Source organism: Malania oleifera, chromosome 3 (genome assembly GCF_029873635.1).
Source record: "Malania oleifera isolate guangnan ecotype guangnan chromosome 3, ASM2987363v1, whole genome shotgun sequence".
NCBI lineage: Eukaryota > Viridiplantae > Streptophyta > Magnoliopsida > Santalales > Ximeniaceae > Malania > Malania oleifera.
Window position 1 is genome coordinate 25,491,560 of NC_080419.1, and position 25,808 is coordinate 25,517,367.

Below are 25,808 nucleotides of genomic sequence, written 5' to 3' on the forward strand. Positions count from 1 at the left end.
ACCTAATCATCAACCTAAGTAGCAAGAATCAAAAATCAAATAAACATAACCATATGTAATTATATACAACACCAGAGTGCTAAAATGATCCAAAGATATACATGTGTAGCTATTCCCCAAAATACCCTCAACTGGGCTAGGGCTATATAAAAATAATCCCAAAAATACTCACTTTATTAACAGGGCAGTACAGAAGCCCCTCTACCTGCGAGCCTGACCCGCTCGCCCGACTAGATCACCTGAAAAATATGAATTTATTGAGATGAGACGACGCTCAGTAAGACAAAATATGCTATTACTAGTGTGTGGCAAATGAGTTACAATACTATGAAAATTTGTTGCTATATAATCATATGTTAGCTTTACCGTGATCCCAAGAGGGGGGGATGAATTGGCATTTTTAAAATCTATCCCCTAGGTATTCCTCCTAACAGCAGTATGTTCACAATCCTATGGTCAATCTAGTGCGAGTAATATCATAAATTAAATAAAGCAATTTAATCAATTACATAAGCACCAGAAAGCAGTAAAGAGAAGGGTGACACACAGATATGTTATCAAGGTTCAGCCAACTGCCTACGTCCCTGCCTTGGCTAACTAGCACAAGGATTATCACAATAACTTACTCACTTAAACGGGTGGAGCGGCACCTATACAAACTAAGTCAATTAGCACAGGACTGACCTCAACCTTTACAATCCTTACTGGGCTGGATTACCGTCCCCTCAGGCCATGCCTAGAATCACTCAGATATATAATCAAATGGTACAATATAAGGGTGCTTTCACATAAAGCAGATTTGTACCCAAAATGCGCACAATCACAAACACCACCGATGATTTAAAGTGTCAGCTCAATGTGATCTAAATAGTTCAACTCTCAAAGATATTTTCTATCAGTGTAATGCGTACGTGAGAGTGTCAACAACAATCTGTGTATTTCAAAATATTCAATCAAACATTTTCACACAGAATATCAAGCAAGCCTCAAGAGTATCGATCAGCAGGATATCTCAATCACATAAATATGTATATGCTTGGACTTGCAAAATATATATATGATCTTTGTTTTTAGCAAGAATATATGAGTGAATAAATATTGCCACAAAGATGTTTCACCTGAAAAACAAATATCTCCTCAAATGGTTTTCAAAATAAAGAGCAATAGATATTTGTAAATGATTTTGAAAATATTTCGCAACCAAAAGCAAATAAGAGTTTCTCAAGATGTTGCAACGAATATGCAATATCAGAAGATCTAGTAAAGTCTTCTTAAGATGAACTTATCAGTAAAGTCCCCTAAAAATCCTTTTGGTTTGGCTCTCAATAAAAATGGATCAATCTCACAACAACAAGAGAGCAAGCCTTCATATCTAAACACTCAAGAACACATACAGATGATTTAATGAGTTTTGAATGTAAGCTAGAGTGTATTTGGAAGAGTATGAGCAATGAGAAATATTTTGCTTGAGAGAGAATTTGATTTTCTGTTTTTGCTAATCGATGCTTAATTCTCCCAAATGAAAGGGTATATATAGACATACCAGAATTTTTGACTGTTGGGGACCTATTAGGAATTATTGAAAAAGTTTAATGACATTTAAACCATTTTAACCCTACTTAAAAAATATTTAACCGCGGTAAAAATCAGGGCAACCCGAGAGGTCCGGTCGACTAGAAATGTTTTGGTTGACCAAGTCTCATATGGTTCGGTCAACTAAGGGAATTTTGAACCAAGGGCTCGATCGACCAGGAGAGGGCGATTTCTCAATTTTTTGAGGTTTGGTCAATCAGACCATTTTGAACTGGCTGGTTCGATTGACCAGACCGCTGGGATTTCTCCTGAGAACCCTCGGTCGGCCAGGTAGTTGGTGTACAAACCTAGCTCAGTCGACCAGATGGTCAAAATGTTGACCAGAGAAGGTTTCGGTCGACCGGGGCTTTTTGAACTACTTGGTTCGGTCGACCAGGGCCTTGGTCAACTGTTAACCCAGGCCTGCTTCGGTCGACCAGGGCAGAATGAACTGCCTAGTTTGGTCAACCGAAAGTGCACAAAGTGTGCATTTCGGTCTCGTTTTAATACACGCAAATCCTAATGTAGTGCCTAACAAACATGGGTGCAAATGTGTGTGTCCTAGGGTCATTTATGATTATGAATACACTGAAAAAGTCCAGTGTTGGTCGATAAGGTCTTTCTACGATCACTTTTAGATCGTATCTGGTTTGAACTTACAAGATAAACCATGCATGTGTTATACGTGCTTATTACAAACCAAATATCCTAATTACTATTACAGACCAAATAGATGTGAAATGCATTACAAAAAGAGATTGGGTCTTCAACTTTACTTTCTCTTTGTGCCGTCAATGTATCTGCTAATGTAGACCTACACATGAACTAGATATTCATTAAATACAAGAGTATTTGTCATTATCAAAACCGGGCGTGACCTATAAGGTCAACATCATATATAACTGAATCTGTAAATATAGTACAAGTAATAGAAACCATCACCATTCCTATGTTGCTTAACATATCTGTATTTTAGGTTTCTACTCAAAATACTTCTAATATATATAAGTATACTCTCTGTCTCTGTAAATCTGTATATACATAATAATAACTGAAAACTTCCCTGTGGATAACAGTGTGTCATGATTTAACCGCTCATGACAGGGTTGTGCAGCCCGTAGGCGGGATCTACCCTGGCTAGCCGACCAGGGTAAACCACTATACTCCCTCAGTCAGATCGGCCACTCCTCAACCCATATCTGATGGGAAGCTTGTCCACGTCTGGACACGATTGACCTACTACCACGTATTATCTGAATAGGTGGTTGCACTCTGAACTGAATATCTGTAGCTACGGTACTGTGTTTTGTTGTCTGATCCATCAGGACTTGATACTATATAGGTAACTGATATCTATAATATACTGTTTTTACCGTGATTTCTAAAATAACCATAATCCCATAGAATTTATCTAAAATTATAAATAAACTATCTGAAAATCTATTTTCTGTATAACTGAACTGCTGTCTGAATATCTGTATATTGGGGCGTTATGGTACTGATAAATATGTTATTCTAGAATTACTGAAAATGCATATTTCTGAGTATACTGTTCACTGAAAAATTTTGTCATTCTATATCATGCAAATATCATGGTATTTCTGTTAATGACTATAAACATGGTATTCACAAATTCTATCAATATAGTACTATTTCTGTTATCGACTCAAGCCACACAAATACATACTAATATTATCAAGTTCTGGAAACTGTAATATATATATATATATATATATATATATATATATAACATGAATAATAATTTGATAAAAATATATAATTCATGCTGAAATCATAAAAGAGTTTCCTAGCATAGCATATTTCCCTTACCTAATTGTTGAAAAGCTCTTATCGTATACTGGTCATACACCCGTAGGGCTTCCTATTCCTCACTCTAAAAACCACATTTTCCAGAACAGAATATCAATATTTCTTGGTCTACATCATTTCCTACAACTATCAGAAGGCCAAAAACTGAATAAAAGACTTTACCTTGATTCTGGGGAGAAATTCGACTTAATCCCACTGACGATCCGCCCCAGCAGACTTAAAAAGAACTCCTCTAGGAGCATCGTGGTGGCCTCAGATTGTCGATCTGGCGACTGACGAGGCCGAAATCGAAGAAAGATGGAGGAAGAACCATCCAAGAGAGAGAGAGAGAGAGAGAGAGAGAGAGAGAGAGAGAGAGAGAGAGAGGAGAGATTTATGCCAAAAATTATGCTCTAAACCAAGTTTAGGCTATTTATACTGTGGCTTTTGTCGACGAGCCACATCACCTTGTTGACGAGGTCAAGAGACAATTCGTCGACGAACCTTGACCTTCGTCAACGAAATTCAGAGTCGCCCAAACATCCTCTCGGTATTTTCTTGTTGACAAAGTTCGCCCTCGTTGACGAGGTCCTGTAATACCCTCGTCGACGAATTTCCTGTATTCGTCGAAAAGGACCAAGGAAAAATTTTCGATTATTACCCACAAAGTGCAATGTTGTCGACGAATGTGAAGCGTTTATCAACAAAGTCTGTCATCTCCTTCTGTTCTTTTTCCATTCCTATCCCTCTTAATTATTTAAATACCATTATTCTTCAGGTCACTACATCTACAATGCACTCTAATATGATATGAGTTATGCTCAGTAGAGTAAGGGTGCTTTTCTAAAAATAATTTTGCAATCTTTGAAAAGAATGTATATGATAAAAAACTTCAAAGATTTAAACCCTACAGAATATTTTCACCAAACACTATTTTTCAAGAATGAACCGGAAAACCTAGGGTTTTGGTTTCAAATGATTTTACATAACAAAAATGCCTATACAAATTACTCTCTTGTAAAAATGATTTATAACTAAAAGAAAGAGAGTTTTGGAGAGTAAAAGATTTGCCCCAAGAAAAGAGTTTTGTAATAAAAACATATTTTAGGGGAACTTTGATTAGGATAAAATTAGAAAAAAAAATTGGCTAATCAAGGTTACTAATCTAAGTTATGAAAGGGGTATTTATAGTTTTTCAACAAAATATGATCGTTGGGGACAAATTAGGAATTTTGAAAATGTTTTAATTAAGTTTTTACCCTAATTACCCCGGTGAAAAATTGGCAAACTGAGAGGTTCGATCGCCCGGTCCATAAGGTCAGTCGTTCGAACAGACACGCAGGGAAAAAATTAATTTTCAAGTTCGAGTGCCCGAGGAAAGGTTCGGGTGGTTGAGCCAAGGCGATTTTCCAAACGCTCAAGGGTCCGTCACCCGATTCACAATTTGGTTTACCAAACTTCACATTTCGGTCACCCGGGGTGTTTTTGAACTAAAATTTCGGTCATCCAAGGACAGTGGGAAAAGTTACTTTGAACGTTCAATCGACCGTGGACAATTAGTTCAAATTAGGTTCGGTCACCCGGGCCTCAATCAACTTTTTGACTATTTACACATTCAGTCGCCTGAACCATTTTAACCTTTGAAGTTTGGTCAACCAAAGTCCTTTTAAAACTCAAGTCATGTTCTAATTGGCCTCTTCATGGGGACCTATGGTCAGTTTACAGCCTAGGCATTTTAATTTAGCCTAAAAACCTAGCATCGGTCGACCGAATTTTTTACAAACTTCTTTTTAGCTCTAACCTTTGACCCTAAAGCTATTCCAAAAATTTTGTATGATTTTAGTCTTTTAAAAAAAATATTTTTGGTGAAATTTTCTAGTCCCTAGGGTCTATCTACAGTCAATTTGAGCATTCAACCATGTCATGCAAATGCATGCATTATTACATACCAAAGATAAAAAATTAAATGTAGATACAATAAAGAATAAATGTCTTCTTCTCTTTTTTGCTCCTCTTCATGGAATACGCCAAGCGGTTATGTACTCTTTAAGTGCTTCTGGCTTCCATTTTCCTTGGTCTTATGTGCGTGCCAAAATAAAAACTTCTACAAGCACTCAATGCACAGATAAGACACTAGTGCTTCGTCAACATCAAAACATGGATCAGACTCAAAAAGCCAACAGTGTGTGGCCCCTGAATAAAATAGGATAATAGCTTTAATTGAAAGCGTATTAAATGTACATGTCATCACCGACTGCCTTAGCATCTCCTCGTGTTAGCGCATAAACCCTCGTCCGGGCTGTGTTCCTCTATTGGCCTCCTCCGGGAGCCTAGATATTTCCTCAGAATGGTCTGGGAAAGGGAGCATTACTCCGTTGTGCATGATAGTCTCATGCCGAGTGACCCGAACCACCACACTAGTAGCAGACATTTCTCCTCACTCGACACTCTCCCATGTGTCTCATTGGACATTTCCTTGTTGTCTATTTTGACAATATCTTGATTTATAGCCAAACCATGAAAGAACATTTAATTCACTTGAGAAAAATGTTTGAAGTGCTAAGAGAGCAAAAACTATATGCAAACTTGAAAAAGTGTACTTTCATGACCTCTGAGATAATCTTTCTTGGATTTGATGTGTCTAAAAGTGGAGCTTTTGTTGACTCTGAAAAGGTCAAGGCTATTTAAAATTGGTTTACTCTCAGAAATATTCATGAAGCAAGAAGCTTCCATAAGTTAGCCACATTTGACCGAAGGTTCATTAAGAACTTTAGTACCATCATGCACTCATCGCCAATTGTCTTAAGAAAGGTGAGTTCATATGGCCCAAAGCTGCAACCAAAGCTTTCTTAGACATAGAAGAAATGATGACAAAAGCACCTGTTGTAATGACCCCAAAATTTTTCCATAATGACTATAAAAATAACATCATCATTTACTACCTCTAATACCATACATGCAACATACAAGGACCCAGTGGGGTCCAGGGTAATATCCTTCCATAATTAATTTGATCAAACAAACGAACAAACAACGGAAGCGAATTATTCTTCTAATATCATATATACCAGAGTACTAACCCTCAACCTTTGTATCGACATCTCCCAAAATATAATACAACCCAGTATACCCAAAAACCTCTAGATATAAACAAAATAGTATTCTACCAACACTCACTCTCAACTAGCTCGTTTAGGTCTCGCTTTGGAGCTTCTAGACTTGATTTCCTGTAGACCCTAAAAAGACGATATATTTCCTGAGGTGAGACACTTCCCAATAAGGCGGAATAAATTATTATCAGTATGTGGCTAACATGAGTTCCAGTGAAATCAAACATATTCTTTAATTTATTTTAGCTGACAAATATAGCATTTGAATAATATAACTCACACCTATACAGTTGGAAATACGCATTTTCTCGATATTATAAAATAGCTCAATAAATAATATCATTTACATAAATTTACATATATGCGTAGAAGAAACCCCCCTTTGGAGAAACAACATCATCATGTATGAACCCCCATGATCAGGTTGTGGGGTTTGAAGACTGGACTTAGCCATAGCTGGCCTACCACTAGGCTAAGTCAGAGAATCCCGTCTGTTAGTCCGATTTGCCAACCCAGTCTGGTCCGACTCCAGAGGGGTACAACAACTCTTTGCAGCCAAATCAACTGTCTAAAGTCCTACACATCTCACTACTGTGTGGCTGCACTATCTCATTCACTAGCTACAGTATCGTGCTCTCATCACATCTAGTCCTCAGGGTTCTTAAACCATATAATGCAATTTAAGTAATAAAAATTGTAATATAATCTCATTTTATAATTCGATATAAAAACTTGTCATGTCAAACACGACATTTAGCCGTCATATCAAACTCGACATTCAGTCATCATATTAAACCCGGCAAACAATTGTCATATCAGACCTGACATACAGCTGTCATATCAAACCGGGCATACAATCGTCATATCAAACATGGCATACAGCCGTCATATTAAACTCGATATACAACTGTCATATCAAACCCGACATACAGTTGTCATATCAAACCTAACACACAGTCATCATATCAGACCTGACATACATTCGTCATATCAAAAAGATGCAGGTTTAATTACGCAAAGACCATAACATTCTCACACCACACAGTTTTGACTGATAAATCATCACATAATAAACTGCTTGAGGTAAATATATTTTTTCTGAAAAACTAGGTCTGATCATCTCCATAATTTTATTTAACTTAAAATACCTAGATGATCAAACCTACTCACTTTGGTTTTTCCCCAAATACGAATAATACTCAAAACCACCAATTTCACATGCCTGAACCATTCAGAGAATCATATACTACATATACGAGTCCATATACTCAAGTTTAAATAGTTCGAATTTAAGAAAGGCTGACATAATCTATTCCCCTTACCTATTCCTGAAAATCTGCCTACCACATTCCTTGGAACGAATCCTAGATTTTTCCCCAACTCACCGAGGAAAGGGAAACCAGCAAGCTGAGAAGAAGGAGAGAGGATTGGAGAGCACAATGGAGACCCGAGAGAGTTTTAGAGAGAGAGAAATCCAAACCCTAGGAGAGAGAGAAAGAGAAAGAAATTATTTTTCTAAAAAAAATGAGCTTACACCTATTTATAAGTAAGTTGGCTTGGAGGAAAACCATCGACGATTTCCTAAAACCGTCGATGATTTGGCCACTTACCAAACCAAATTCTTCCTTAAAAACATCTCGGTAGTTGAAACTGTTGACGATTTTCCTGAGATTTCAAAAACCGTCGGCGGTTTGGTCTTAGATCAAACCTTCCAGCCTTAAATCGTCGACAGTTTTTTTCTGAGTTCTCTAAAACTGTCGACGGTTTGGCATGTACCAAACCCATTTCCTTCATTTCTCTTCTTTTTTTATTTATTTTTATTTTATTTTTCTGGGTTAGAGTTCCTACACCGGTGCTACACCTTCCTAACTTTTAGAAATTGTTTTAAGTAGTTTGTGATGCTTCTAGTGTAGGCATAGGAGGAGTGTTTAGTTAAGAGGGCCGTCATGTTGCCTTCTTTAGTAAAAAATTGAATGAAGCAAAGCAGTTATACTCCACCTAGGAAAAGGATATCTATGTTGTGGTTCAATCTTTGAGGCACTAGAGACATTACTTGCTCCCACAGGAATTTGTACTCTTTTTTGACCACCAGATCGTTAGATACTCGAGCACCCAGAAGAAATTAAATCATAGGCATGTAAAGTGGGTTGAATATATTCAACAGTATACTTTTGTGCTCAAACATCAAGCCGGTGTTGAAATAAAGTTGTTGATGCCTTGAGCTGAGTTGTAACCACTTTACAAACCTTAGAGGTGAAAGTCATTGGTTTTGAGAGTATTAAGAGAGTGTATTCCCAATGTCCTGATTTTTGTAACATCTTTTCTAATTTGTTCCTAGATCCCACCTTGATTTTATGATCCATGATGGATTTCTGTTTAAGGGGACTAAGTTGTGCATACCCTCTACATCTCTATGTGACCAATTGATATGGGAATTGCATCAAGGCGGTGTCGCAGGTCACTTTGGTAGATATAAGACTATTGCCATGGTAGAGGATATATTCTTTTGGCCTAACTTAAAAAGGGATGTTGCTAGAATTGTATCTCAGTGCGGTACATGTCAAATTGCAAAGGGTATGAAGAAAAATACTATATTGTATACTCCTTTACCTATGTCCCATACCCCTTGGCAGGACATTAGTATAGATTTTGATTTAGGACTCTCTAGGACTGCTAGAAGGAATGACTTTGCGTTTGTTGTTGTGGACAGATTCTATAAAATGTCACACTTCATTCCATGCAACAAGACATATGATGCATATAGAATAGCCAATATCTTTTTCAAAGAAGTTATAAGGCTACATGGTATTCCAAAGACTATTGTTACTGATTGGGATGTAAAATTTGTAAGCTACTTCTAGAAAACCTTGTGGGCTATGTTAGGTGCCAAACTTCGGTTTTCTAGTGCTTATCATCCCCAAATTGATGGGCAAACTGAGGTAGTTAATAGGAGCTTAGATGACCTATTGGGATGCCTAGTAGGTGAGAGCGTAGGTTCATGGGATTTGGGTCTTCTTATGGCTGAATTTTCATTTAACAAATCAATGAATAGAACCATGGGATTGAGCCCTTTTCAGGTTGTCACTGGTTACCAACCTAGGAAGCCCATAAATCTTGTCCCATTACCTCCACAGGCTAGAGTGAGTGAACAAGCTGATGCTTTCACAAAGCACATACATGACCTATACTCTAAAATAAGAATGAAAATTAACTTGAATAATTAGCATTATAAATCTAGTGCTAATATACAGCGTAGGTTTCAAGAATTTTCAAAGGGTGATATGGTTATGAACTGTATTCGTTCCGAACGGATTCCTATAGGAAAAGTAAGAAAGTTGCATGCTAAAAAGATGGGACCTTTCAAAAGTAAAAAAACAAAATTAGTTCTAATGCTTACATGCTTGATATTCCTGTTGATTTTGACATAAGCAATGTTTTTAATGTTGAAGATCTAACCCATTTTTGTGAATCATCATCTTTTGTGGAGCCATCCAATACTCACTATAAAAAACAAGGTTATTAGTCAGGGTTTCAAAGCGTCACTAATAATTCAAAATTGTCACTAATAAGTATTAGTGACGGTTCGATCAGTATTAGTGACGATTTGAAATTAATCGCTAAATCTGTGGTTACTAATACTTATTAGTGACGAATCCAGAAACCATCACTAATACTGCACTTTTAGTGAGGTTTTTATTCCGTCACTAAAAGCCTAAGACCGTCACTATAAAATCTACATTTTTTTCAACTCAAAATTGTCACTAAAGCCCAAGTATTAGTAACGGTTTAATAACCATCACTAATGACAAGCTTTTAGTGATGGTTCTCAAACCACCACTAATAATGGTTTATTAGTGACATTTATTAAACCGTTACTACTACTTGGGCTTTCATGACGATTTTGAGCAAAGAAAATGTATATTTTATAGTGATGGTCTTAGGCTTTTAGGGGTGGTGTAAAAACTGTCACTAATACCTCTTCATGCTATTATAAACCATCACTAATACTTTTAAATAATTACTTTTTTTTTTAATTCCTATAAAAACCTATAATTACATTTTAGCATACATAAAATTAAACTAGAATTACTAAAACATTCATAAATTGTTCAAAATTAAAATACATACAAATACAAATTTACTTTAAAATATAAAAATTAATTATTTTCAGATAACAAAAAAATACAGGAAAAGTCAAAAGTTATGCGCATCCGACTGTAGTGCCTGACATCATCATAGTGTTGTGACAGCCACAAACCCTACAAAGTAATAATTATACAAAAAATTAGTATACAATTTGTTAACAAATATGTATACTATAATTAAAAATGATTTGATAACAAAATAATCAGACATTCAGACATAGTTAAAAAAATGATACAATTGTAAATAACAAAGTTTGATCAGTTGGAATTCACCCCACTCGGTTCGGACCCCGTATGTCCGAATTGTAAGCTAAGTGCTTAAAATGAACTAAGTTTGTTAAGTTTGTTTGTATTTTAACTTTACTTCTAAGTGGGAAAAAAACTCTTAGGGAGGATTTTTTGGGCACCTTCAGCTCCGGCACGTCCAACTCAATATGATGGATGCGTTGAGACTCACCCCATTCGGTTTGGAACTCGTATGCCCAAATTGGACACCTGAATGCTTAAAATGAATTAAGTTTACTATGTTTGTATTCTAAATTTACTTCTAAGTGGGTAAAAAGCTCCTGGACAAGAGTTTTTAGGCACCGTTAGCTCTGGCACACCCAGGTCAATGTGACGAACATGTCAGAACTGAGCCCATTTAGTTTGGACCTTGTATGCCCTAATTAGACACATGGGTACTTAAAATGAACTAAGTTTATTATGTTTGTATTCTAACTTTACTTTTAAGTAGGGAAAAAGGTGCTAGAGAGGAGTTTTTAGGCACTGTCAGCTTCGGCACGTCCAGGTTAATGTGACGGACGTGTCGGGACTGACCTCACTCAGTTTGGACCTCGTATGCCCGAATTGGACACTTGGGTGATTCAAATCAACTAAGTTTACTAAGTTCACCTCTAAGTGCATAATTTTTAATCAAGGAGGAATTTTTAGGCACCGTCAGCTCCAATACGTCGAGCTCAATGTCACGGAAGTGTTGAGACTAACCCCACTCGGTTTGGACCTCGTTTACCCGAATTGGACTCTTAAGTGCTAAAATCCACTAAGTACTTAGGGTTAGGTGAAAGTGAGTCAAGGTAGCTCTCAAGTTACATACTCTTGGAATAAATCTACTCGAGCAACTTGATATGTCCAATTAGTTTGAGTTTCATAATACTCCTTACATACCTAATTAACCTTAAATGAGTTTCTATAATTTTATTAGCTACTATAATATTTATATTTATATATATATATATATATATATATTTTATATATAAAATATTAGGGGCATCAAGGGTTAATGGTTAAGCTCTTGGGTGATTGATTTAACCTCCATTTGATTCATATTGAAATTCTTCTTTCATTCGTTAGTGCATAGAGACTTTATAATATCAACTCTATTAGTGAAATAGAATTAAGTTGAAAATTGAATGTAGTAAATTTGAATGGAACTAAAACAAGATAAGCTGAAAATTAAATGTAGTAAAAATTTGAATGGAAATATAAAAATTAGACATAGTGGGTCTTCTTCAAAGTTGGAAAAAGATGTTTTACACCTTTATGGTCACTTCCGAATCCACTAACACAAACAAGATAAGCTGAAAACTAAGTTTACTATATATGTATTCTAACTTTACTTCTAAGTTGGGAAAAAGGTCTCGCAGAGGAATTTTTGGGCACTGTCAGCTCCGGCACGTCGCCGAGCTCAATGTCACGGATGTGTCAGGACTCACCCCACTCGATTTGGACCTTGTATGCCTAAATTGGACACATGAGTGTTTAAAATGAACTATGTTTACTATGTTTGTATTCTAACTTTGCTTCTAAGTGGGGAAAGATCAATTGGGGAGGAGTTTTTGGGCACGGTCAACTCTGGCACGTCCAAGTCAATGTGATAGGTGTGTCGGGATTGACTCCATTTACTTTGGACCTCGTATGCCCGAATTGGACACTTGGATGCTTCAAATCAACTAAGTTTACTAAGTTCACCTCTAAGTGCATAATTTTCAATCGGGGAGGAATTTTTGGGCACCGTCATCTCCGGCACATTGAGCTTAGTGTCATGGACATGTCGGGACTAACTCCACTCGGTTTGGACCTCATATGCCTGAATTGGATACCTGAGTGCTAAAATTCATTGAGTGCTTAGGGTTGAGTGAAAGTGAGCCAAGGTAACTCTCAAGTTACATACTATTAGCCTTAGTGGCTACATAATCATATTTAATATATTTTGATGATATTAACCTATTTGTTGTTCCAAGTGTATCATATCTTTGTAGATTACATTAAGTATAGGTACAAGTGACAAATACATGAAGGTACTGGATCAAAGGCAAAGATCAAACCAAGTAGACGTTCTAGTAGGAAAGATCAAAAGGAAACTCACTCAGAAGAACTCAAGTACATCGAAGGAAGCTGATGTGGTATCATATGTAATGGGGAGTGTCTGAGGTAGTGTTTATTGTAACTCTTGCAGTTCTGTTTCACACATTTTATAGAGCAAGAGTTGAGCAAATTGCATATGCATATTAGGACACAATGGTATATAGGATTTCACTAAGTCTTCATAAGATATCATTCCTCCAAAATGTACAAGGTAAAGGGACTCAAGTAAGCATATTTTTGGGTGAAAATAGAAACCTTGTACTTTTGATATGAATGAGTTAGGTTTTAAATAAAGTTTCAGAAGCACGTTTTAGTAAATAAATCCATCTCTTATGGATAAAAGGTGTCCTCCTTAATTATATAATTTTTTATGATGTATGCTTAAATTTGGATACATAGCAAGTATATCTAAAGTATAGCATATCTTATCCCTTACATAGAATTGAGTTTTATGGGAAGAAGACCTTTAAAATTTTTTAACATGTGGTCCAAGCACTGTGAGTTTCAAGATAACTCCTAAAACTAAAAGCCACAATGCATAAAAATGTTGTTTTCAAATTGTTCATGCCCAAATCTTAAAATTGAAATCAGAATAATACAAACCAATTTCATGTCATTTGTTCATAACAATACAATTCTCAAATCAACCATAATAAAGTCAACATTTAGAAAACAACTCAAGTTAGAATGATAGAGCACATACTTCATCTGCTCTGGTGATTGTCAAGAAGTAGGTCTAAGAATGCATGTAAAAGGTAATGACCCTTTTCGAAACCAGCGGTAGGGTAGGGTACTAAGGAAATAGGATGTCTCTAGGCCATGCTCCAAAAGTTGGGACTTTGACAACTACTAGAATTGCAAACATTTGCATACTCCAATCTTATGCACAAATCATCCAACATTAAACTCTTTCCTAAATATAACAATGGATAAGATTGAAATCATCTACTTACTTGTTTTGAATCTGAACCACAAATAGAGTGGTTTTAATCTTCTCCATTATTATATTTAGGAAAGAGTTTAATGTTGGATGAATTTATGCAGAAGATTGGAGTGTGCAAGTATTTGCAATACTAGTAGTTGTCAAACTCCCAACTTTTAGACCATGACCTAAAGACATCCTATTTCCCTAGGACCCTACCCTACCGATGGTTTTGAAAATGGTTATTACCTTTTACATGTTGTCTAAAGCGAGGAGGATTCACTTGCATCATCTGAACGAGTTTGGCACAGCAATTGTTCCATCTCCTCTTTTCAATTCTTTATAGCTTCCAACTCCGCTCCCTAGGTGGACACCCATTGTTTTAACTCTTGATTCTCTGCTCCCCAGGTGGACACCAATTTTTTTTAACTACTGGTTCTCTGTCTCCACCATCTACAGCCTGACATCCATCTTCTCTACTCGAGACTCAGTGGCTCGACACGCTCGGTCAATCTCAGCATGAGAAGCTGCACTCGAAGATAATGTTAGGGCAATGTATCCACTCCCAAGACCATTCAATCGACCCCCCGCTCGTTCCTCAAGCACCTAAGTGCAGATTTGATCATCTGTCAGTGGTTGACTACCCTTAAGAATGGGTGCATTCCTCATCTCGACCTTTTTTTCCTATTTTCAGACATAAAAATGTAGAAAATGAATAAATAAAAATACAACTTTGACGTTTTGAATTCAATAATGAACTAAATACTATAACTGACTTACCTGTTTGCTCAAAGCACCGTCGCACCACTCCCCCGATGGCCTCTGATGTGTTCTCTGATAAAGGGACGACCTCGGCTCCAGTTCTCTAGTGACGGGATCATGCTACATTATCATATAAAACGTCATATTAATAACTTCGGAAGTGTAAACATAAATAACACTTGTAATGTAAAGCTCATATTGTTTTTATAGCAGTTACCTTTCAATGATTTACAAATAACTTCGACCCACTGCAATGCTTCGTATCTAACTTGCTACAGTTCTCAGCATTTTTTTACAAATAGCCTACAAAAAACATATAATGAAGAATTAATTATCCACATCGATACCAAAAAGTAGTTATTATAATCTAAACACATCACCTGATAACTAGGGTCATGGAAATGGCAACACACCACCTCCTAATCCTGCTGAGAGATCTTATAGTGTGGATGTGCTTTAGCCTCATTTTTTATCTCCTTAAAATTCTTTTGCATTTTGCTACGATAGCTCTTAAACTGAGCGCACAACTGCACGTTCACCACCTTTTTGACATGCTCTGCGGTGAAAATGTCAATATCAAAACTTTCCTACATATGAAATACAGATATAATATTAGACAGTTAATATTGTATGAAAAGTAAAATAAATAGTTTAGGGTTACATACCATGATGCGCTGGTAGAGAACCATGCACTAATTCTCCACCTTTGGCTAGGTGAAGCAGGTCACTGGAGCATATTGTAGGCATATAATGTCGAGCTTCTGTGTCTAGGTTACGCACCAATTGTCCTACGGTGCCATGTAGCCTAGGGGAATGTCGATCAGGATCCACTACCCAATCCTTTCCATGTGCTTGTGAAGCTCCGTGTTCTTTGCTGCATCACAACCTGACCTTGTTGCTTGTGTCATTGAGGTCGATGCTGAAAGAAGAGTTAAAGGATTCATTATAAATACACGTGTACGACAATCAATATATTAATATAAGTCAAATACTCATAATCTTACCAACATTGCTCATAATGGTGGGCAACTCACCCTAGGTTTGATCCCCAGCTGATGGATGCATGTCAGGATGGGTTCCCGAGAGCTTAGATGGTGCCGCATTAGCACTGACACTATCTGTCAGTCTTGAGGATGATGCATCACCCTGGTGGGATGTCATCGTGGAGAGCCTGTTCTAAACTAATCGACGACCTCCTAGTGTCATGTCTACAAAATAATACACAAGTAAATATAAGAAGATTGCATAGTAAATGGATGCATATTAAATATATTTTTAGTTATTTAAACATATTAGATACATGGTAACAACATCACATGCTTACCCCCTATACATCCCCAATATCGATATCATCAGCACTTTCTAGTATGTTTTCCTCCTCACTACAGTACTCAACCACGGTTTCATCTTCCCCATCAGTTTCATAATTGTCGATAAAGTCAACATGTACAGAAGATTCAATTCCAATGTCATTAGTCCATACGTATTTTGTCATGGCACCAACCCTATTCAATGGTATAGGATCGGATCCTACGTCAGTAACATTGAAAACAGATTGCGTTGCTGCACTAACAGATGGCTCATCTTCTTGGAAAGCATCCTTGCTGACACTTTTCTCCTCATCTGTGACTTCTGTAACATCCTACAAACTTCGGGGAGGAATTTTTTGAGCCACATGCCATTCACCCTTCAATTTTGTGTCCTTAAGGTAGAACACTTGTTTTGCCTGCGTCGCTAGCACAAAAGGGTTATTTTGATGTCATGTCTTACTAAAATTGATACTGGTAAAGTAGGCATCCGTATTTATCCCACTCTTTTTATTGTTAATGTCCCACCAGGCACACTTGAGCAAGTGGACAAGTCTGTTGGCTCCATATTTAAGCTCTATAATATCATCCAAGACACCAAAGTAGTCAATTTTCTCATCTTCTTCTATGCCTAGCACGACAACCCCACAATTTTGGGTTCTTCTATCCAGTTTGAGGGACTTTGTATGAAATCATAAGACGTTAACAATGCAGCCACTATAGCTGTTAACTCATTGTTCGGGGCCACATGCCAACACGTACAAATCTTTACTTGTCATTGGTTCTTTATTATAAAACTTGACTTTCATTTATTAATTAAAAAGGAGTTTAGATGAGTAAACCGTCAATATTGAAATTGTACATTTCTTCGAACAAATATAAAATTTGTTACTTACACAAAAAATTCCTTCTTATGTCTTTCGCCAACATTCCTTTCATTTTGAGCCAAAAGTTCAGCTTTATATTCACTATATGCAATAATAGTACATGTTAATGTCAACTAAGTACATATATATATATATATATATTATATATATATATATTATATATATATGCATATGTAAATATAGTGCAAAGTAAGGAGTTAGGAACCACGTACTTGATATATGGCACAATTTTATCATACTTATTGAGGACGTAAAAATGCACCTTTTGTAGGTCCTCCATATCAACGAAATCATAAACACGTCCACCGAACAGCCAAACATTTCCTCGAAATATAAAGCTCCTAGGTTCTTCATCTTCGACATTAGCATGAACATCTACATTTTGCTCCTCACGAGTGAACCTTATGTCAATATCATGTACATACATTGATCAAAATGCAAGACATTCACTGTCAATGTATACATCAATGATTGAACCTTCCGGTCGTGCCTTATTACACACATAACCCTACAAAGTTGAAAAGAACCTATATATTTTACATAGCATTAGTGACTTCTACATAAAAAAAAAAAAGTGAGGAAAATCATGTGAACATTATAAAGGACTATACAATTTACCTCTCAATAGGATACATCCAATGATATTGCACTGGTCCTGCAATTATGGCTTCCTTTGGTAAATTGATGGCTAGGTGGACCATCACATCAAAGAATGCTGGTGGAAGTATTTTCTCTAACTTGCATAGTATGATTACAATGTCCTCTAACCGTTCAAGTATGTTTATGCTTAATTTCTTGGAGCACAACTATCTTAAAAAGATCCCCAGCTCAATCAGTACCAAGTGAACATCTTCAGTCAAGTGTTTGTGAAGGAAAATTGGTAGAACCCATTGCAAAAGGACGTAACAGTCATGAGTTTTCATTCCTAATATCTTCTCTTCCTTCGTGCTTATGCATTGAGATATGTTGGATGCATATCCATCAGGGAACTTCACTGATTTCAACTATTCGAAGAAATTATTCTTTTCATCCTTCAAAAATGTGTAACATGCTGATGGCATGAGAAGCATGTCCCCGTCACATATCAGACGTAACTCAGGCCATGTTCTCCTATCTTCCATATCCCAGCGAGCATTTGTATTGTCCTTTGTCTTCCTATTTATATCTAGCAATATATAAATGACATTCTCACAAATGTTCTTCTCGATGTGCATAACATCCAAGTAGTGGCATAGTGGAAGACCTTTCCAGTATGGCAACTCGAAGAAGATGCTTCTCTTTGTCCAATTTAACTCATTTTTAGGACATTTCATTTTTGTACTACTCGGTGCTTTCCCAAATTTCACATCTTTGATCAACTTAAGCTGGTTTAATATATCTTCCCCACTTAGTCGGTTTGGCTGCAACCTTCGTTCAGATTTTCCATCAAAGCTTCTGATACCATGAGTCCTCCAAGGATGTCCGGGTCGTAGAAAATGATGATGACACATAAAGCATAACTTGGGTCCATGCTTCAAGGGTAAGAACCCAGCATCCTTATTACACAGTGGGCATGCTAAGTAACCTTTTGTTCTCCAACCTAATAGATTGTCGTAAGTGGAAAAACATTAAATGTCCATAACAGTGCAACATGCATCCGAAATTATTTTCCAAGTTTCCACATTAAATGTCTCCACTCCTTTTTCTCATATGTCTTTCAACTTATCAATTAATGGCCTTAGGTAAACATCAATATTATTACTAGGTGCCCTCGGTCTGGGAATAATCAAAGACATGCAAATGAAGAGTTCTTTCATACATTGTCATGGCGGCATATTGTATGACATCATCATAATTGGCCACATGCTATACGGGTTGTTCATGTTACTGAAAGAATTGAAACCATCTGAAGTAAGGTCAAGTCTGATGTTGTGAGGATCACTAGGAAACCATGGATACATTTTATCAAACTTGGCCCAAGATTTCGAGTCCACTGCATGGCTAAGGGTTTTTTCCTCTTGAAGGTGATCTTTATGTTATCTCATATCTGCAGCAGTCTTTCTACATATGTATAATCTTTGCATTCATGGTATTAAAGGACAATATCGCAAAAATTTTTAAGGGAACTTTTTACCCTTCTTCTGATTAGTTTTATACCTCAATTCACCATATTCTAGACACTCGTTTGCATTTTTCAGTTCACCATAAAAAAGTGCGCTATCATACCTACACGCATGTATTGGAGTGTAACTGAGACCCAATTCATGCATGTAAGTCTTCATCTCATAAAAAGATTTGGAAGTGTTTCAACATTAGGCAATGCCGCCTTAATGAAGCTTAAATGCATGTTAAATGCGCTCTGAGATAACCTATGCATTGTCCTTGCATGAAGTAACTTTATGAGGAACTCCAATTTTGAGAACTTTGTACAGTTTGGATATAGGGGTACCTGTGCATCCCTCACGAGATTAGCAAATGGTTTACCGAATTGATTTAACTTACTAGGATCGTAAGGTATGGTACCTACTGAAGTAGATTCATCACTAGTAAGCAACACACTGACATCGTCCATATCCACTGCAATCTCTCTTTACAAGTCACCTAACATTTCGATTAACCCTTCCGAACGTGTATCACCACCTACTATATTTGCCCCCTCATCTTCATCATCATCGCTCTAAATTGGGTAATCTTCACCTTGGAACACCCATGTTGTGTACCTTTTCTCTATTCTAAAGTCTAATAAATGTTTATGGACCAAACCAATGTCTCGAAATTTTATGTTTTGACATTTCTTCCAAGGACACCTTATTCTATTGGCTTTGTCTGCATGAGGATGCACGAACTCTATGAAATCATGTACTTTCACGTATTCTAGAAAAAAACTACCCAGAGCCTTCATCCAACTCTTATCTATGTTCATTAATTACCCTATAACATGTTCAAATAGATGGTGTTGATTATTCCCGCATAATGTTTATGACGCATGCATCGTGAATCCTAAAATCAACCACCTTCAGTTTAAAGGGTACGAATTCTATCCCATTTAGAAATGTTGCATTTACATTTCAATCAATCTGTAATGACTTGAGGAATAATGGTATTTTAAACAATAAGAGAAAAGGGTAAAATGGAAATTGAATAGAAGGAGGCAGCAACCTTTGTCGACGAGAAGATACTGAGAGGTTGTTTTGGGCGACTTTGAATTTCGTCGACGAATGGGGGAGTTCATTGACGAATTTTCTCTTGACCTTGTCGATGAGGTGACATGGCTCGTCAATGAAGCCCCTAGTATAAATAGCCTAAAACTTAGTTTAAACACATAAAAATCAGAAGTCTCTCTCTCTCTCTCTCTCTCTCTCTCTCTCTCTCTCTCTCTCTCTCTCTCTCTCCTCCCTACAGTTTCTCTCTCCTCTCTCTTCGATTTCGGCTCTATCGTTCACCGGATCGATGATCTGAGGCCACCACAACGCTCCTGGGGAAGTTCCCTCCAAATCTGCCGGAGCGAATCGTTGGTGGGAGCGAGTTGAAATTCATCCCTGATTCAAGGTAAGGTTAAATATTGAGAATTTGGTCTTCTCGTAGTTGTAGGAAATGTTATTTACGGGAAAATACTGAAGTTTAGTTCTAGTAGTTGTTGGTTTTAGGGTGTTGCTCGGAGAACCCTGCGGGTGCAGGACAAGTAGGTTTTTAGGGGGTTTCTTCTTAGTGTCAGGTAAGGGAATGAACTAAAGTAGTTATTTTTCCATGCAAATTAGTATTATTTATCATAAAATTAATTTTCAGGAAAGCATGTTTTATATTTGAATATTATTGATAAAATGCATATTTGGGAAAATACTACTGTTATATAGGAAATGAAATTTTAGAATGAAATGTATGATTTTACTTAGCATTGTGTGGCATGAATATTATTTTACATGATAAGTATTATATTATGGCAAATTTTACAAGTAAAGTATGTTTTCAGGAATTATGAAATAATACAGTACATTATGATTTTGAAAGTACATGATAATTGATTTATTATTCAGAATAATATGTATGAGATATTCGGCACAAGGCCGTGATTGATAGCTGGCGTGAGGTCGTGTTTTACATATGATTTCGGCGTAAGGCCGTATTTATGAAATGTTTGGCGCGAAGTCGTATTTATGAAATTATAGAAAATGCTATCAATCCATTTATGTTAAACGCTATATTATCATGTATTATATGTTATCAGAACCTGGATGTTAGTTTAGTTCAGTTTTAGGAGCACGGTATCGTAGCTATACAGATCAGATATCTATGTTCAGATTGGTGCTAACCACCCCACGAGGGGGTGGGAGATGGATAATTGATATGGCTTTCAGTGTAGAGTTGTAGACGTCCATTCGGCAATTTGGACGAGGGTGTGGCGAGCCCATTGTACTTACAGACATTTTTGACTCGACGGTGATTGTCGGGTCCTACCTTCGAGCTGCACAACCCGTCATGGGGGGTAATACATGACATCAGCTAGCTATTCATCCTGGGTATGTTTTCAGTATTATTAGCTATACCAGATAGTTATGATTAGTACGATTTATTAAAATATGAAGGTATACGTTTATGCAGTTATTAAATGATTAATGTTTTCTGGTATGGAAAATATACTGTATATCTATATTATCATTAAATATTCATGTTGTCACACAATTGTATTTAGTTTATTTTCCCTTACTGAGAAGTGTCTCACCTCGAATATTAAATGATTTTCAGGAAACCCAGAAAGACCGGCCGAGCGTGACCGCTGTTGAGTTGGTTGTACTACCCTGCTAGGAGGGTAAGTTTGGGCTAGGGTCAAGAGATTTTTGTTGTGGGATCCTAGTTGTAATTTTTGATATTTTGAGATTGTGTATAAATACGGTATCACTGTGGATTATAGTTGACTCTGGCATGTATATTTTATGGTTATAAGAACGTGATTTATATTTACTGCTACTCAGGTTTCCGCTGTGTATGACAGGTGTCCCTGATACCCATGGGTTCGGGTTGACTTTGTTATTAATTATGTTTTATTATATGATAAGATAAGCAAGACGTTACCCAATCGCTTAAATTCCTTCGTCATAGTCATTCTAAATTTCAATAGCATACCCCTATGGCTCTCCAAGTACACGAGATGGGGGAAGTGAACATGTTGCTAATTTTCCATCACTAACAAATTGTCACAACACCCCACTATGCACCCAGAGAACACAAGTAGAGATGCATTCGAAATATGTAATGACAATTAACAAAACGTGAACGATGACAACAATGTAAATACAATTTCCTAAACTATCCATATTGGACAATTCAAGAATGATTGAAATACAAACATCACTAATCGTAAATGAAACAAATAATTAACATGTTCAATTGATTATTAATCTGCATACTAATAACCAATTGAACATTTATTGATTTGTGTCACATGTATAATGAGGCATGAATGTATAGTAACTATTCTTGAACGGGTCTAAACTTCAATGATCATATGCATATAATGAATGACTAAAGAGAACAATGAAATGACAGTAATTAATTAGGTGTTCTAAAAGACTCCTCATTTATTTGGAACTCAAACTATCCTTATACGCCCAAGATCTCCGTACTACACACCCGATGTGGGACCGCGACACAAAGGCCCTATCCTCCACTCCACTATCATGCTACCCCTAATGATCTACTCTAGTTGCCTCCGATCCAAGGTTTAACCATTCTTCAAAACATAATCTACCAATTGGACTAGGGTTTCTAATGCCAAATTGGTCGTTGAGCCTTGAAACTTTCATTGACACAATACATCTTGTATGGTTGTTCTAGCTTCAAGTTTACCAAGGAAGTGTACTCTTCAATGGTGGGTGCCAAGTAATTTACATTTATGTGAAGCAAATGTAGGTTAGGTTCAAATGAGTTATTATTGGCTATATGAAATTCAAATTTATCTTGACAATCATGAAGGCGACAATCTATACCTATGTAAGTGAAATTCACTAACATTTTTTTGTTTAATTAGGGTGACAGATTTAATTATATGAAATTTGTAAGTAGAAGTCTTGATTGAACTAGGTAAAAGTATAAGGATTAAAATATATTTTAATTAATAGTACAGATACTAAATTATGTTTTCACTCATAAAAATTCTAAACCTTTAATTAGACTGAAGGGGGATATTGTGTATTATAAATACCACTGAAGTTTATACAATGATTATTTTAGTTGAAGGGTGTAACTAACTTTTAGTATGAGAGGGTTCTATGCATTTTAGCCTTTATTTTATACCTGATTTCAACCATTTTATCTTTAATATGTAAATCATTGGTAAATTTGAAATAATGGTATATATGGGTTGGGCATTGTTACTTATTGAGGCATTCATTGTCAAAGTTAATTTATTTTTTGTTCTTGAATGGGTAGTAAATTAAAAATGTTGATGCTGATGCTACAATATTCATTAACAAACTTTATTAAATTTTTAGGTAAAAAACACTAGCCTCTCCTTAAATTTTTTGTTAGACTTACAGTGCTTGGAAGATAAGAAAATTAACTTTAGAAACCTCCATAAGCTAAGATACTAACTTCCTAAATAAAAATATCACTACAGTTTCATGCAAATAAAATGTTGCATAGAACTTGTAGAATGAATAACTTTCACTTGTTTAGGTTTAAGTACTAATATAGTTTACAGTAATTTGATAGGTTCAAAATCTTATATGGGGGATGAATTATTTTATTGTGCCTAGGGAGAGTGGCCGGAAGGAATGAACACCTATATATTACCTTCCATTGATCTCTTCTATGATCAACTGGATAGGACATCAGAAATCCCTTTATTTGCTTATCAAGGACTTGAAAAAAGACCATGAATCAAAGGTGATTTTGTGAACATGCCCCTCATATTGTAACTCCACTTACTAGGGATCTTATCTCCTCTCGAGTAGCATCCAATGTTTGGAGGGTGAATCACGTTCTCTTACCTAAAGTGAGAAGAAAAAAGCTTGTATTCTGGATTTACCTTCCAACTCATTCATGATTAGTAATAGTCATACCTATTTTACATAGCCATTTGAGACTACCCACTTTCATTTGTAATTGCTTAAAACTACTTTGAGGTTACAAAATACATTACAAATTTTAAATTTTAAGACTATTTATCTTATATTTGATTGTTTGAAATTAGAGTTTTAAATTTGAATTTGCATCGAATTTACATGAAAAGTAGTATAAAATTGTGTTAAATTTTGTTGAAACCACACAAGTCAAAATCTTAAGTCCAAAATTTATTCTCATACACAACTTCAATATTTAGGCAAGGATAATTCAGTGAACAAATAAGAAAACCTATGTAAATTAAATCTAACCAGAGCCAAAACACAACCAGTGATGATACACAACCAACAATTGATACATAGCTCAATAAGGTAAATAAGTATGTGAGCAGAGGAACCAATGGTGATACAAAACCAGCATTTGATACACAACCAGCAATTGAAGATGAACTAGAAATTGATACACAACCAGCAATTGATACACACATGCACGCACACGCACACGCACGCACACACACACACACACACACTCACACATGCTATGACACAAACACTCACACATGCATAGCCAATTGAAGAAGAAGAAAATGATTTGAAAAAGAACCTATAGGGAGGAGGGAGACTCGGCAGTGGCGGCGGAGGAGGGAGTAGTTAACGCAATCCGCAGTGACGGCAGCGAGAGGAGGAAAGAATGGTGGGGTTGGTAAAAAACGATGGGCATAGGGAGGAGGAGGAGGAAAGGAGAGAGAGGAGAGAAAATGGATTTGGGGCAAAATTGAAGGAAATCGGCGTGGAGCTAGGGATTTAAGATTTTAGGGTATTAGTGACAGTTTAAAAGCGTCACCTATACTCCAACAAACCGTCACTAATAGTTAGTAAAATTGTTTATATATATTTTTTAATAAATAAAACACTATTAGTAACGATTATATAATATGTTACTAATACAAGACTATAAGTGACGATTTTACTAAGTCATTACTAATAACAGACTATTAGTGATGGTTTCTGAGAAACCATTACAAATATGGGACTATTAGTGACGATTTTTGAAAACCGTCACTAATATTCTGCCTAAATTTTTCTTTATAATATTTGTCCACTTTTTTTTCAATAATAAATAAATGATAACATCATTTTTATGTTATCCTGCCATTTTATCTCATAACCGTCAACAACTACTCTAAAATGATATTTTTCTATAAATTAATAATTTTTTTATTAATTTCATATATTCATATAAAAATATATTATTTTCTAAAAAAATTAAAATCCACTATTATTAATTTCGTATATTCATATAAAAAGATTCTATTTTAAAAAATTATTTTTTTATTAATTTATTTTATTACACTATACTTATAGATAAATAATTATTACTCAAAAGATGCAGAGTATGCGCATCATGCTTGTCTGCGGCTAATGGTATAATTAAAAAATTAGCCGAGTACTCTCTCTTCCTCCCAAATCTCAACCCCACCCCCATGGCGGATTCTCCCAATTACGCTCGCTTCCTCAACCCATGGGTTTTTCATTTGCTCTCTAGAAGCTTGGTTTCTCTCTCTCTCTCTCTCTCTCTCTAAAACTGTGATTGTTTTTTGTTTTAGAAGGTGTCCCTAATGTTGAAACAGTGTTTTTTTTATTTATTTTGTAGCTTAAACGAGTTCACTCGACCAATGTTGCTGCCCTGTAATCACATATTCTGTAAGTTCGTTCTTCCTCTTTATTTTTCCGATTCAAATGTTCATGTACATTTTATTGTGTTTTATTTCTGTGTTTTGATTTATTGTCTATTTTTTTTTCCCTGGGATCTATTCACGCGGCACTTAATTGCTTACCTAGATCAAACAACTTTGGTTCCGAGTGTCCTCTCTGTAAAAGGCATTCTAT